Below are 15913 nucleotides of genomic sequence, written 5' to 3'. Positions count from 1 at the left end.
AGTACACACATCTCTATTTATGTCTCCCATGGAAAGCCTGCTGTTTGGAAGTGACAGTATTCAGCCTTGAAAGGAAGAGGCGTTTCAAAGAAAACCTTCACAACTGGCTCATGTCACCGCGTATTCACTCATACACATTCACACTGTGCACACTCATACATACTGTACATATACACAATGCAAACACACTAATACACAGTCGCATACTACAGACATTAGTGAATAGTATTCTAACGACAACTGCCTCGAACACATGCACAGCCATATACAATACGCCCACACATGTCTGTACTCACTCATGTTTTCCATAACCTACCCACCACCCCCACCTCTGAACAGACACAAAACACACACACACACAACAAAAAGCACATCAAGAGAGCTGAACTGAGCTCCGCTGGTGCTAAGCAGCCCTCTCCAGGAGTGACAGAGCCTTGCTCTGACTGACAACATGACAAGGCAGCATGAAAGGATAGAGAGATGAAGGGAGGGATGAAGACAGAGAAGAGAAGGAGTGTTGTGTGATAGACAGGCAGGGAGATTGAGGGAGGGGTGGCGCTGGGGGACGGTGGTCACGGTGGAGTGGGGACGTTGACCTGGGAATGTTTCAGATGTCTGGTTCACTGGTCTGAGCTCTAGACAGGTCTGACGGACAGCTGCAAGACTCGGTTCATGACCCTCAATTGACCCCTGCAGCTGTTAACAGAGAAGGTGTTGGAGAGCTAGAAGACTGACCCTTGACCTGAACAAGCGCATGCGAGGGAAGGAAATGAGTTGATGTTGTGTGTTTGTGCAAACACTCGCGTGTACATCAAAGCTGCAGATGATGTGGCTCGTCGGTCACTATGTTGACTGAACATCCCTCTGCCTCCATCACTGCTTTTTCTTTCACTTTGAGATCATCACTTTGCCTTTTTTTTTACCCACTCACCTTTCACACACTTTCTTGTCTTTGATTAAAGCGCATCAAAAAATTGGCGACCCTTTGCTTTGAATCGTCCTCATCTGTCATAAACCAGCCTTTTTTCTCTCTACCCTCTATGCAGTCACTGCCCTCCCTTTCTTTCATTCTCACTTTACATGTCTCCTACACTCGGGTTTGTTCTGTCAGAGGGTGAGCAAACATGTGCACGGACATGTTTGTAATACTAATAGCATGCGCCATACTGTGAAAATGGCCATGTTGTTCTCATTATGGTTACGGCAGCTCAAAGCGAAAACAGGCAGGGCTTATGTAAGGCCATCTGTATGTGTGACACAACATAGAATAACAGGCACACAGTGGGGGAGGATGGTTTTTTTTTTTCATTCTTTTAACACCATATGCTGAAGTGCCAATAGATAATTACTGCATCAAAAAGTATCAGGCCACTCATTCAGTTGTCTTTTCTGTAAGCATGTGTATAACAGTGCATACGAACAACAGAAAGACTCATAAAAAGAGCTGATTATTCAGTCCACACAGTGAGATATGGCAAACTGCTGTCACACAGCGTCCCATTGTGTTGCACAGTACCCCTTTCTGCTGGCTGTTACTACTGTATTCTGTTCGCCTCCCACACCAGTGGTCTCTTTCTCAATTTACTCCTTACCAAAGTGTGTGTTTGGTGTCCGGACATGTGTGTTTATTCCAGCGCACATATGGGCATGCGCTTACCTCGTGTGAGTGTGATGGCGTATTGATCGAGCCCAGCTAAAGTGGCGGGCCCTCAGGTGCAGTCAATCAAAACAATGGGGAACCTATCATGGGAACGCTGCATTTCACAGGAGCCATCTGATTGGCTATTACCAAGAAGCAGATTGCCATGATGACGAATAAGATCCTAACTGAGGCTATGCCTTCATCAATGATGGGATGGAACCGGTGCTATTTCATTGTTATTGAGAGCTATTGACAGCATTAGACAGAGAAGATTAAAGCATCTATACTCTGAAGAGAAGGAGGAGGCGCGGGGGGAGGGAGGAGATGGAAAGCTGTGATAGAAGTAAGGAGAAAGAGAGAGAAAAAGAAGCAGCGGGAATGGGCTGGGGACGATGAGGGAATAAAAGTACAAAATTGAATACAGAGAGAAGAGATTGGAAAGTGTTTCTGCAGAAAGAGAGACGCAGCACAGGATAGAGATGGAAAGACAGAAGTGCAGTGGTGGAAAGTACATTTACTCAAGTGCTGCACTCAGGGTTTGTATTAGCTTATACTTTTGCGCCACTACATTTCAGAGGGAAATATTGTGGTTTCTAGTCCACCACAGCCACTAGTTATCCTTCAAAATGCATAACAAAATATGATTCATTCATTGTAAAATAATGATGAATTATAAATATATATATGTATATACACATATTCATCTCCGTTTCTCATATTGTCTGATGCCTTATTATTACAGTAATGATCATACTTGATATTCTCTTTTTTTCAGTATATGTCCTTACTGACAAGAAAGGATAATTATCTCAGGACATTTATCTCTGTAGCTCCACTACTGAAGCTTAAAACTGCTTCTCATTTCAACCCTATAACACAATTTGATATCTACATAATCTTAAATATCCCAAATGTACAGAACAACCTAACCTCTATGTGAGCTAGATAATCTAATTGTCCTTTGAGACTTTACAGCTTTGCTATTCAGTGTTTTGATTGTTGACACTCTGTTCTTGTGGCAGACTGACTATCAATGTCAAAGGCTCTTGATTTCAATCAGACTACCTGATTAAAATGCTTGCCAAGATGAGTAGGTTTGACAGCGTTGGATATTAGATAATATTCCCTTATACTTCTATTCATTAAAAAAAAAATCCATCTTTTTTTATTACATGTTCCACCACTGCAAGAGAGGAAAAGAAAATGAGTTGCTATAATGTGGAGGAATAAGGTGGGGGGAGTCATGGAATACAGAGAAAAGAGAGAGAAAATAGTCAGATACTATTGCCGTGTTTAATCTGCGAGGACTGTGTGTCTGGCTGCTGTTCGTGCTCTGTTGCTGTAGTAGTACATGGCTGAGTCCCTGTAGCAGTCGGGTGTCAGTCTGCAGGGAGCTGGAGCAGCGAGCGGGCCGAGCGGAGCCAGACTAGTCTGAGCTGTACAGAGAACACTGCTTCTAGCCCCCCTCACTCGCTTTCATACTGCACCCTGCTGTAAGTCACCCTGCATGTTGGCATCACCGAGAAATACACAAAAGCAAAAATACATAAATATCCTAACTTGTCTGTGTATACGTGTGTGTGTGTGTGTGTGTGTGTGTGTGTGTGTGTGTGTTTGTGCGTGTGTGTACAGGAAAGTGTAGAAAAGAGAGAGAGGCAGAGGCAGTGGGAGAAGAGGGGGTGAGAGAGGGGACATTCATCCCAGTTGGAGATTTAGCTGTTTGGTGCATGCATTCATCTTAGTGTGTATGAAGGCATATGCATATTTGTGTGTGTGTGTGTGTGTGTGTGTGTGTGTGTGTGTGTGTGTGTGCGCGTGTGTATTTGAAGACTTGGCGGCTTGCTTATAGTGTCTGCAGTGCCTATTATGAAAGAGAAAACCGTAAAATCAGAGATCTTAATTATCTAGAGAGAGTGAGAGGGGAGAAGGGGGAGGGGGACGGGGGGGTGGGCAAGGGAGGCAAAGGGAGGGCCGGACTGGGATGTAGGGAAGGAGGGAGGGAGGGAGGGAGGGAGGGAGGGAGGAGAGGGGATATGGAGAAAATCAGAAAACAAGGGAACGCTATCTCGCCTCACACCCCCAGGCAGATGAGGAGAGGATGAACGGAGACTAAGGCAGAGGAAGCAGGATGAGCGATAGCAGGGGAGGAGTGGAAGAAGAGGGGGATGTGGAGGAAGACAAAACAGAACTCGGATGGAGAAAAGCAGCTTGAGGGAGGGATGAGGAGAAGGAGAGGAGAAGGAGAGGAGAAGGGTGTTGATAGAGGGGCTGGCGAATCATTTGTTTTTTCCCCCTCTGCCTTATTGTATGACACAAGAAAATCTGACAGTTATCATAATGAAAGGATGAATCATTCCCATAATTGAATTTACAAGTGGAACGGCTTCAGTGACTGTGGATTTAAGAAGGCTGTACCGTCCGCCAGTCATTATGGGACAGACGTGTTATTTTGCTGGGTCTTGTCACAATTAGTACTGTAGTCATTGTTGACTAGAGCAGCGTCTGCTGGGGAGAGCTGGGCCGAGTGAGCGCAGAGAGTCAGGACATTTGTTAACCTCTGGACAGAATGAGCGGGGAGGTCGGGGCAGTGTGTCTGTGTGTGTGTCTGTGTGTTTACAAGGAGTGGCAGTGGGGCTGGAAAAATACAGAGGACCCTGAAATCACCTCTTTTGGCTTTTTGTAGGATTAAGTGTTTAGTACTTTGTGTCTGCATCTAATATCAGAGCAGCAGCACATGTTCTTTGGTTGCATTGACTCAGCATTTTTAGTTTGCACCCATTCACACCGGCTCCCTGTCCTCTCCTCTGTCATGTACCTCTGTAATCACGCCATCTCTGCCTTTCTCTCCTGTTTTACCTTTATCCTCCTCTCTATAGTCCTGTCTCTCTGTTCCTGCTATCCCTTTTGATTCAGTATTTGCATTTTGCAGGGTTTTATCTTCACCTTGTTTTTGGCTTTTGTATTGCCTCGCTTAATTCTCAGTGATACAGTCTTTTGAGAATTCAGATTTGTGGCATGTCCAACATTAAGGTGAGGTTCAACATTGCAAGCAAATATGACTTATTCATGTGATGTTGCTCTGCCAGGGCGCTGGTACATACAGTATATCTCAAATGAGATTTTTGAAAATGTTTACGTGAATGCAGAACGGTGGGTAAAAGGTTACATTAGCTTGGCCATATGGAATAAAAAAGTAAACGCTCCATATCTTAAAACTATTCTAAATGCAAACTAAGTCATATAAAGGGGGGTGGACGCAATAACACAAATAGCGATACCAAATAATGCAATTCAATACAACAGAGGTGCAACAAACACAACCATTGTGAAGCTTCTGGTGTTGAATGTTTGTTTCTGAGAGCAGCTCCTCCCACTTCGGTACAATGTAGTGCAGTCCAATACAGCAACATCACAAAGTGCAGCCTCCAAACACAATCTGGTACAATCTCCACCTCTCAAAACAGAACTTATTACCAGACTGCACTTTGTCTCTGGATGGATACAGTCAGGGAAAGAGTGTGATTCGAGTTTTTAAACTGCATTCGCACCCTATGACTAACACTGAACACTTGACATGAATCAAGTGTCACAGAACCGTTCGATACGAACATGATTCCAAATACAGATCTGACAGACAACTGATCAAATAATCAACAATTTGACCATCGATGAAATATAATATAAATCTTTTATGAAGACAGAATGCCAGACATTTGCTATTCAAAAGACTAATTTGTAGCTTTTCTCTTTTTTATATGACTGTAAATGTAATCTCTTTGGGTTGTAGCTGATGCTCGAATAAAACAAGCTAGTTGATGATGTCCCCTTGGGCCCTGGGAAAGTGTGATTTTAAGTGTGTGGCAATTATTACAATGAGGGGAAACATATTAAATTAAGCTCCAGTACAACAGGAATGAAAGCACTGTCTATTATGTAAATAAATAAAGTAAATAAAGTAAATGTGTAGTTTGGTGTCAGTCGCCCTACTGTAGGACTGTGATTGCGTTCGTATCTCTGCCCCATATTCATATGTAGAATAAACACTATAAATAAAAATGCCCTGTCATGATAAATATTAGAGCATTCATGTGTCCAACCCTGTGTTAAGTCCAGTCTTGTCTCTCGCTGTTACTCCCGCCTACTTCCTATATGTTTTCACCTTGTCCCTCCTCAGCAGGGCAGCAGACACCATAATCTCTCATTTTCACCTCTCTCTCTCTCTCTCCCTCTCTCTCTCCATCCTCTCCCACCTCTGTATCTCTTCTCACTCAGCCTCTATCTATTTTGTCTCTTTTCCTCAGGAACACTCTATACCCCTGTCTCTTTACTGACCTCTCTCTTCTCTCTCCCTATCTTTGCTCTCACCGCTCTCCTCAATCTCGACAGTGCACTTTCTCTGTTACAGTCCACCCCCCCCCCCTCCAACCCCCACCCACCTCTCCCTCTCCCTCTCCCTCCATTCATTGGACATGGATAAATTCTTCCCGGTGTTCTCCTTGACAAAGAGGCCCTCAGTCAGTGACACCGCCTGCTTGGGGAACCACCGTGTTCCTGTGACACTGTCACATCTGAGTATGTCACGTACAAACATACACACACAAGCATCCACTATAACTGTGTGTACACACACACACACACACACACCAGCTCTTGAGGAGGGTTCAAAGAACATTCTCTGTGTGTGTTTGCTTACGCATATGAGCATGTATCTTTGTTTTCTCTACGTCAGTGCATGTCCGCTCGTTGTTTTGTTTATACAGTGGGTACTAGTTTCATTTGGACGTTTCCCTCACGTAACGCGTGATTCACGCGTTGCGTGAAATTGTAGGTCACACTGTAGCCACTAGGTGGAAGCATCGTACTGAGATGCAGCTCAAAAGATTTTGGGGTAATTCCACGTTTGACCACAACGTAGCTGCAATGGAGAGTGGCGCTGTTCATAGGCCATAGGTACTTCATTTGCAGCTGTGGTCGAGAGAGCTAGAGAGTGAATGGAGAGAGGGACCGCTACGCCGGTCAATCAGATCAATGTTGTTGTTTTATTGTTTCACAGTGGTTACAGTAGCCTACGTTCATCAGTGGTTCTCAGCCTTTTGGGGGGCCCCTGCATATTTTTGATCTCTCCTGTAGCCTGGCTGGGTGGCTCCAAGTTTGAGTAGTTTGAGTTCTGCAAGTTCTGGTGAATGTAACAATCCACTCATAGCCCACGACCGCGGGTCCGTGCCAGCAGCCTGGACCCGATGCTGCTGGACTCACGAGCGGAGCAATAATGCACATCTGTCAGCAGCTGCTCTTGAAGGGACAGATTAGATGCTGATTTTGTTGCATCCAAACATTTAGCATATCTGTCGGGTGCTGTCTCTTATCCGGTACAAAGTGGGAGATGACAGAACTACTTTAATCGAGGGAAAGCTACATTGTTGCGAGTGACTCCGGCCGGCGTGTGCACATGCACTAAACCTGTGAATATTCTCATTTGTCCCGGACTCCCGGTCATAGTTATCTCAAGGAAATTTAAATCGAATGCAACTGGACTTGGTTATTCGTCTAGGAAGACGTTTCACCTCTTACAAGTTACAGTTGCATTCGATTTAAATTTCCTTGAGATAAGATGGTCTCACACAGACGTTTGTGTTTTTCTTACGTAAATGACTACAGGTCTCTCAGTCCGTGACTTTTCCATGTGTGATGGTTTCTGAAGCTTACAACTTACACAAATGAAACATTCGATTTCTGGGCATTTATACCTCGGGCCGACAATAGCTTATTTTTTTCTTCAATTATTGTTTTCATCTACAGTTATATTTATCATAATATGCCCAATTCGGGAGGGAGAGAGGGGGGAGAGAGTGCCGCGGTCACGTTACATAGCCTATACCGTTTCCAGAAAAAAACAAAACAGGATATTTATTCATGTTACCCAGGTAGATAAAGGTCTCAGTCACATTTGAATAAAAATAATGCAATTAGGCTATTAGGCTTTTTTTAAAGATAGGCCTATTTTATTTTTAGTTCCATAATTCAGAGATGATTTTCACTTAACGAAATGAAACGAAACAATGAAGCCTACAGTTTTGTCCTCCGGCTTATGAAAAGTGTGAGGAGAGGTAGCTACTGTAAGAACCGGTTTTTCTAAGCTGACTGAACAGCTGTGTGAAGTTCTGTGGGGGGCAGGGCTGAAGTATCCACAAGCACACCTATTGATCAGAGATAAATGAAGGTGCTAATGTGTCGCTGATGTGTCTGTTAAGCTGGTCCTACAGACCGCTGCATATAAACCCCACTGTAGCGATTTTCACCTAGCCTGCTTTCAATGAAACACACACTAGCATTCTATAGCCTAATTGCAATCAGTGAAATATATGAAATCAATATAAAAACACAATTTAAATATGAGAGTTGCTGTTGCTCTAGTTTAATAGCGCTGCAGCTGCATTTGCCGTGCGCCCCTGTCTGTATGTGAACCTGTGTCTGTCTATGTGCAGGCAGAGATCAGAGATGGTGTTTTAAATAATCATGTTAGCGTTTCACCAGCTCTCATCTCCGCCAGTCAGCCTCTCAACCTGCTGCCTCTCTCGCGTGCGGCGCACCGCACGTTAACACACGAGACGTGGACACATTTATTTATTTATTTAGCCTATTTATTTTTTCTGTGGGAAACACTGATCAAGCTGTGCGTACGTACAACTCTCCGCAATATTCCATTGATAAATCACACCGGACCCAAGAATGGTGCGGACATGAACACACCTCATATTCCACCCCCAGAATGCATCAGCACAACCATATATGGTCAGCACGTGCATAATTAAGTAGCCATGTGCTCTGTGGACAGACAACACCGGAATGATGCTTCGGCGGACCTGCCCTCGCTTTTGAGGTCGGTTGTGAGAAAAATGCCTACTGTCCAGACAACTGTGTTTTTTTTAAAGCACCCCTGCATTACACAAACACACATAGGCTACGGTATAGCCGCACATATAGCCTATCAGTGATCATAATAATGATGATAAGAGAAAATGCATTGTTCACTAAAACTGCACGTTGGCATCCCAGACTGAAATAAAATCTTTGCTTATAGTGAGAGCTGCTCTACTAAGTGAACTATACCTTTCTTGCGTTACTAATGTTATTGTGTCTCGAGTGTTTCAGAGTCGGCCGGCTGTAAACCAGCTGACCCCGACTGACTTTTTTTTTTTGCGGTCACATCAGCACGGCTGCATCTTTGGTCGCGGCTGCTGTGGCATTTGCCCATATTGCCCTATGGCCAGTCCGTCCCCGCCACTGGTTGTTTGTGTTGTCTGTCAAAACATGGATGAATGAAACCTATATCCACACATCTTGTAGCCTATTTCTATCGAGGGAAAGTTATTTCAGGATATCCTGTTTTATCGCCCAGCCCGAAAGTGACATAGGCTATTGCCCGTTCATTCATGAGAAATCATCCAGCTACACTCTCAGTCAAACAAGGTGGGGAATGAACACTACTGTACAGTAGTTGGCTCATTTTAAAAACACACCGGCAGCATCGCCCACTGAGTTAATTAGGCCTAACTGCTGTGTGGAAAACCACGCTGTGGTCCATAATCGCGGTGCAGATGGGTGTGTTTGGAGCTGACGAGAGGATCGATAAAAGAGAGTGAGACGTATAGCTGCCGTCGTTACATTTTTCTAATTGAAAAACTATACTGTATTATTATTATATTGCATTCCCCATTCGTGTTCACTGCTCCGTGCTGCTCTCTTATAGAGGCGATCTGCTGCTCACAGATGCCACCTGGCGGTTGTTTGGGAACATTGCAGCTTCTGGTGAAAACACAATTACTCCTCCACAAAAAATCCGCGTGAGCCTCCCGTGACTCACGCGTGAATCTCGCGTGAAACCATCCAAATGAAACTAGTACCCACTGTACATGCCGGTGGTGAGTTTGCATCTCAGCCTTTCCTGCATTGCATATGTACTGTACCGCCTGCTGATCTGATCGGTGCAGGGCTGGAGGGGTAGGGCAGCATGGGGGTGAAGCCCAGAGCGCTGCATTCTCCAGAAGCTGTTTACAAATAGATGTGCTGCTCGGTGTCACTAGCTGTCGACATGGATCCCACCTGTTGCAGCTGCAGATTACATGTAAGCAAAGCAGTTTAATCACAATTAGGAAGCTCTCCTTGAACTCACTCGCCCCCTGGCTTGTTTGCTAAAATCTGCATTCAGAACAAAAGCCTTGGAAATATAAGAGTGTATTATACACGGCGCTGCTAAGAGAACAATGTCTGAGTGAGAGCAGAGCGCTGTCAGTTTAAATCAGCGTTAACTATCATGTGGATGGATATGAAACATTTTCCCTTTCATTTTAAATGGCTGGTATGGGTTTAGTTATAGGATTTATAGACTGTAACAGCATTGGTCCATACTTTTTGACTTATTATAATCCCATTGTTGGACTTCAAGTCCCCTGTGTTTTGAATTTTCACTGTTTCACTGCTTTTTTTTTCTTTTTTTTTTAGATGTCTTTTCCGAACCACTTCACCAGCTGCCTCTCCTGAGGCTTCTTTTCTTTTCCCCATGCGTATGTGTTAAAGAGTTTTTGTGTGTGAATAGTTTTTTTCTTGTCTTCTTAGAGAGCATGATACCAATGGCATGAGTCTGTGGAGCCCATTGAGACATTTGTATGCTTTATCGGTCTCCACATACGATACAAATCTGACTTGACTTGACTCATCGTAGAGGCGTCGTGACCTCAGACAGCAAGATCTTCTTTATGTTTCCGCTGACAGATGCTGAAAATACTACGTCACATCACGCGAACACTCTGGGGTCAGAAGTTTAGTTTGTTCCATCAGTCAGAGCACAATGGCCTCGCAACAGCAGACGTGTGTGAATCACTGGGAGCTTGTGAGGGAAATATTGCTTCACTACGACAAGATATTTACACGTTAGATGAAATGGAAAGCGGAAACAAACGCTGCTATATGCTGTGAGGCAAACAAAGGTAGAATGTTTGCTTTAGCACAGCCATGGCTCTGTGATGAACCGATGAACCGACTCCACACAGCTCTCCCACTTAGACACCCACGCGCCGCGCCACACACACACACACACACACACACACAGACAGACAGAGACAACAGATACGTAGAGATGTACACAAACATATCCAACACACATACACAGGTTGTGGTTTAAATGACTCAGATGGCATTTGCTCCCTCTCTCTCTCTCTTTCGCTCTCTTTCTCTCTCTCTCTCTATCTCTCTCTCTCATTGTCAGGTTTTGCTGCCGTGGCAACAGAGTTGAGGATGAGAGGAGGAGGGAGTGGGAGTGGGGAGGAGGGTGAGGGAGACAGAAAGAGAAAGAGAGAGAGGAGAGAGAGAGAGATGGTGATGGAACAGGTAAATGAGAGATGGAGGAGTCAGAGCCCACTGGTCATGTGGGGCGGGGCCTCGTCGCTGCTGCAGTGTGTGTTTCCGACCGGTCTCTGGTAGCGAGAGGCAGAAACAATGAGAATGTGGTTTTGCTACGTGACTGGGAGCAAGTGTGCATGCTGCGCCTGACTCGGGCGCTTGCACTGTATGACTAGGACATGTTGCGTGTCCACTCAGATTGTTGTGTAATTCTGTCACCCACGACTACATCTAAAATCGGTCATCTGGACGAGCCATCGCACTATCGGCGCTGATCAAGAGCAACCAGGGGGAGAGGGGAGAGAGACATAATAAAACCCAAAACAAATCATGAAAATAAAGGGGCAACTGAGTGTTGTGAAAAGTGCTCTTGTGTTTCAAGTTTACATGGTTTGTGTTACGGTCTGTGCTAATTTGCTCTGCAGAAAGCAGCATGCTCAAATTCGGTTTGTTTTCAGCTGCCCGGAGCAAGAGACAAATTCTGTCTGACTGCACTTCTCAGACTCAGTACAACATCTGAAAAAGAATTCACTTGCAACTATGCAAAACAACTATGCAAAAGACCAAAATATGTACAGCAAGACACGGTTCTCAATCTGGGAGAAGAATGACCACACTCTCCCGTAGAGTTAAACTGTCAAGTGCTAATGTGGAAATTCAGGGTTAAAGATCCAGTTAAAAAAGCTAAATCGTTCAGTTTGTCTTTTCAGAGGATTTCTGCCACTTCTCTTTCATTTACACCATTTCACAAAGAGATCGGTGAGAGTGATCGTTGCAGGTATTATGAGAGGCATTCAGAGAATCAATACAATAATATGAGAACATCATTACGAGTTTCCAGTAAATGTCTCTTCATGAACAGACATTCAACTTGATCATTGAAATGATCAGACGGGATGACTATTTCAAACTAACAATAACAGTCGGCAGCAGTAATGGCCATTTGTGAGCACTTGCTGTCCAGCTCTACCTCCAGGCTGAAACAGACACTTCATATATTCAATTGTTTCTTCATCTGTTACTGTAATACATTTATTAGTTAAGTAGACGCTAGGCAGTAGATGAAAAAATAATTTAATCTAATGAATACAAATGTAGTAATTATCTTGTTTACTTCATGTTGCTTCATCTGACATTGTTTTCTGGTTGTGTTGAGGACTGTGCCTTGGGATAAATGCATGAAAAATACATTTTACTTTTGATGCTGCTGCGAAAATAGATGAGAAGTTTGCATTAGTGCCAGATGGTGAATATAAGCCATGAATAATGCCATGAGACTTGAGACAGCGCCAATCTGTGTTGACTCAGTGACAGTCTTGAGTCTAGGTCTTAATATGGTCTCCATATCACTACAGCAGGAAAAACAAAAACTCCTTCTGAATATAGTGGCCTACCTTCAAGTAAATGAAGGTAACTACTTCTTATCCTTGAGTAGGGGCACTGCTGGTGGCTGTATATAATTGATCAAATTATTTATGAGCAATTTCATTAAAACAGAAAGAGAAACAGCATCATCCATATTAAAAAGGTCACAAAAGCAATAGCATAACACAATGAAGCACCTAGGGATCTGCTTTCCTCTTCATTGTGTCTCATGTCAGAAACAACATGGGTATATAGCTTGTGACCTTGGAGGATGTCACCCCCCCCACCCCCCACCACCACCACCACCACCACCACCCCCACATTGTCCTTCATTGTGCAATGCCCAGCACACTGGAAATGCCAGTAAAATATTTTTTTAATAATGTCCTTTGCCTTAGATTGTGGAGTTGCTCAAAAGCACAGAAAATGCCACGTTGCTGGAGGAGGCGACGGACGGAGCATAATGACTTTTCAGTATTCTGTTGGTGTTATGCCATAAATTATCCTGTTAATCAAATGATTCCATCAGCATTACTCGGTTTTTCAATTTTACTGTATAAGCCCACAGAGCATATTAATTTCAATATCTGTATTTAAATACTGTCCATGAAGAACTGCTCTCATCCAACCATATTTTATTATACTTATCCCGAGGCTGTGCATATGTTCTATCGTAGCTGCTTGTTTCAGATTATCATTGTACATTATGCATTAATATGTACATATTAATCAGATCAAATTCATCATATTATTAGGTTTTTAGATGTAGTCTAACCGGGGGCGAAGGGTTGGCATTTATCAGAATCTGACTCCGCTAAAATTTATTTCACAGTTTGCCCGAATATGTTGCGTGGCTCCTCAAGATGTTGTATAATTCTGTCACCCATGACTGAGTCTAAAATTGGTCATCTCCGCTCAAGACGAGACATCACACAATTAGACCTGATAGGGAGTGACTGGAGAGGGGAGAGGGGAGAGACGAGGAGCAGCGAGATTCAGCAAAATACAGAAATATGGAGTGGCTGGGCACTTTGGAAATGTTGCTGTGCATCAGTTTTGCATTAAAAGCTTTTTATTTGTGTATCCATCTGTGCTAGATGCATTGCCGACAACAGCATTCTCAAATTGTTTTCAGGCGCCCTGGGCAAAAGGCATTTTCTCCTTCTCTGTACCTCTCAGGCCCAGTTGAGAAACAAAAAGGACATCATGCATGAAGCAAGAGTGAGGACTTTTTGAGGATTCAACCACTTAGTATGATTAATGAACACAAGTTTTGCTGCAATGCTTTGGGGATAAGGACGCTTTTTACTGTTGCTGATGAGAACATCACATTTCAGGGTAATGCGACAAATGTGCAAATTTCACCCTGTCCAGGAGATGGAAATTAGACATTTTTTGCAACCTGCTACAAATCACTGGACTGTATATAACGTTTCAATACGTACACAAGGAAGAAATGAAAGGAGTAGAATCAATAAAGAAACACTATTTCGGTACAGATTTTGCCTAGCTACTAAAAAGAAGGTCAAAGACAGTGTTTTGTTGTGTACAAATCTCTAATATTCTCCTGGAGTATCAGGTGAATATCTTATCGTGCTCAGCTGCTGGGGTTGTGTTTTTAAGAAATAAGCTGTTAACTTCACCATGTAGTTCATCTTAACATGGTATGATGGGATTCAGCCCAAGGTCAGCAGCAGCACACTGGAGGCCAGGGGTCTGAAGCATGACAACAGCTCAGATGATCAAAAGCAGTGCATCTGACAAATGATGAATAATTTCTTGCTATTTGGGGTTTGATTCTATCTGTAAGTCAATATTAATGTTCCTCACCAGCAGGACAGATCAGCTGCTCAACCAAAGCGTGTTTGAGCTGAGCAGGAAAGCTGCCACACCACAGAAGAGCCACTGAAATATAAAAAGAAGTTAAAGGATCCATCACCTGAAAATCTATTTTTTCAGGTTGTTGCAGGTATACCTCAATCTTCTCTGTCACTAACAATAGCTGACATGTTTTCCGGGAAAAGAACTTCACTCTCGCCTCCTTCCCCATGAATTCACCAGCAGGGGGAAAAAAACGCGATTTCCAATTGGGCTTGTCGTTGACGTCAGTAAGAAGCCAAGGAGGGGCCAGGGGGGGAAACCACTCCCATGCCGTTCACACGGCAGTAGCCTATACAATATACAAGTTTCCCAGAATGCAACCGGTACCGGAGCTGTAAAACAGGAGAAAAGCTGTTTTATTTTTCTTGCTGTAGCACGTAGTAGTTATTACTGTACGTCACCTTATTAAGTTTTAATATTTTTTCATGTCAGAAAGTTTAGATCCCCAATTTTATCCAATTGACGGCTGTTTAGAAGTTAACTCCGATGTTTTTCGGAGAAGTGAAGCTCCACCTGCGTGAGCAGCGACCGGGACATCAAAGAGGCAGCAGCTGCGTCTCCTGAGGTGCTCGGCCGGCCAGCCTGCGTCATCATCCCAGGGGAGAAAACGATCGCTAATTAACTTACAGAGGTTTAGAGGTTTACCGCCGGCTAGTTAAATTCTTTTTAGGAGATAAATGTTGGTCTCATTGATGAAATCTAACAATTGTGGCAGTCGCATAGTTTGTTTGAATGAAAAGTGAAGCTTCGGTGTATTGGACAGAGGAGCAGCGCTGCCTCGGGGCTCTGTAGCCTACATTCAGAAATCACCAGATTTACATCAATAAATAAATGTTTTACAATGAACCGACCAGTCTGCAATAAATTTTGTTTTAGATAAAATAGAAAGATAGAAAGATACTTCACTATTTTAAACCTTCTTTGGTTAGGGTTAGAGGCACATCGAATTGTAGGTTGCAGTAGGCCTACACAATGTAGACTGGTCAGGTGCATACTTTCCAAATCAGTCTGACATCGAGGAATTTTTCGCGTACTGCAAATTTTGCTTTTGTTTGCATACTGTATACTACATACTGCATTTTGTCCAAATCAGTACGTAGGCTACTAGCAGTATAGTATGGGGTTTTGAATACAGCCTCACTTGTTGGTTTCCGTCAGCCATGATGACCCCCTACAGACACACACACACACACCTCTCCTGCCCCCCCCCGCTCTCTCCCCCCACTCAGCACCGCCCCAAGCTTCCAGAGGAGTCAAGATCACCTAGAGCAAGATCAGGTATTCAGGGCTAAATCAAGGTGAATGTTGCATATTATTTCTCAAAAATGTGCATTTAAGACCCCTTCAACATCTGAAACAGATATAGCCTACTGCAAATACCAGGTGATAGATCTTTTAAAGTGCCACTGTGCTTAATTGTGATGGTGAGAAAAAAAAAGCAGGTCACTTTCAGCCTGTGCGTGCCGTGCGTGCATGTTTCTGCGTCTGTGTGTGCGAGTCTCAAATGACCAGCGTGTAACCTTCACAAGGTCAATTTAGTGATCCAGTTCGTCATTCAGTGGTCAAACACAGCTGCTCTACATTCAGTTCTGCTTTCTCATGCTAAATTGTTGGTTATCCCTCCGC

The 15913-nt window shown here is 43.7% G+C and overlaps 1 protein-coding gene across 4 annotated transcripts in view; it reads right to left on the bottom strand.

The window, feature by feature from the left end:
- The window catches only part of grik5 (glutamate receptor, ionotropic, kainate 5), an 80512-nt gene that overhangs the window by 33531 nt on the left and 31068 nt on the right, over positions 1–15913 (bottom strand). For 2 of the 4 annotated variants that reach the window (XM_085801668.1, XM_085801670.1), the window contains exon 1: positions 1658–1745. The exons of the other annotated variants lie outside the window; for them this stretch is intronic. The gene's annotated coding sequence lies outside the window, so the exon portion shown is untranslated. Of the gene's footprint in view, positions 1–1657; positions 1746–15913 lie in introns of those variants that run through there. 4 annotated transcript variants of the gene reach the window in all.

Source organism: Trachurus japonicus, chromosome 16 (genome assembly GCF_045865225.1).
Source record: "Trachurus japonicus isolate A0001 chromosome 16, Traja_1.0".
NCBI lineage: Eukaryota > Metazoa > Chordata > Actinopteri > Carangiformes > Carangidae > Trachurus > Trachurus japonicus.
The sequence above is the reverse complement of the archived record's forward strand: the minus strand, read 5'-3'. Positions and strand labels throughout refer to the sequence as shown.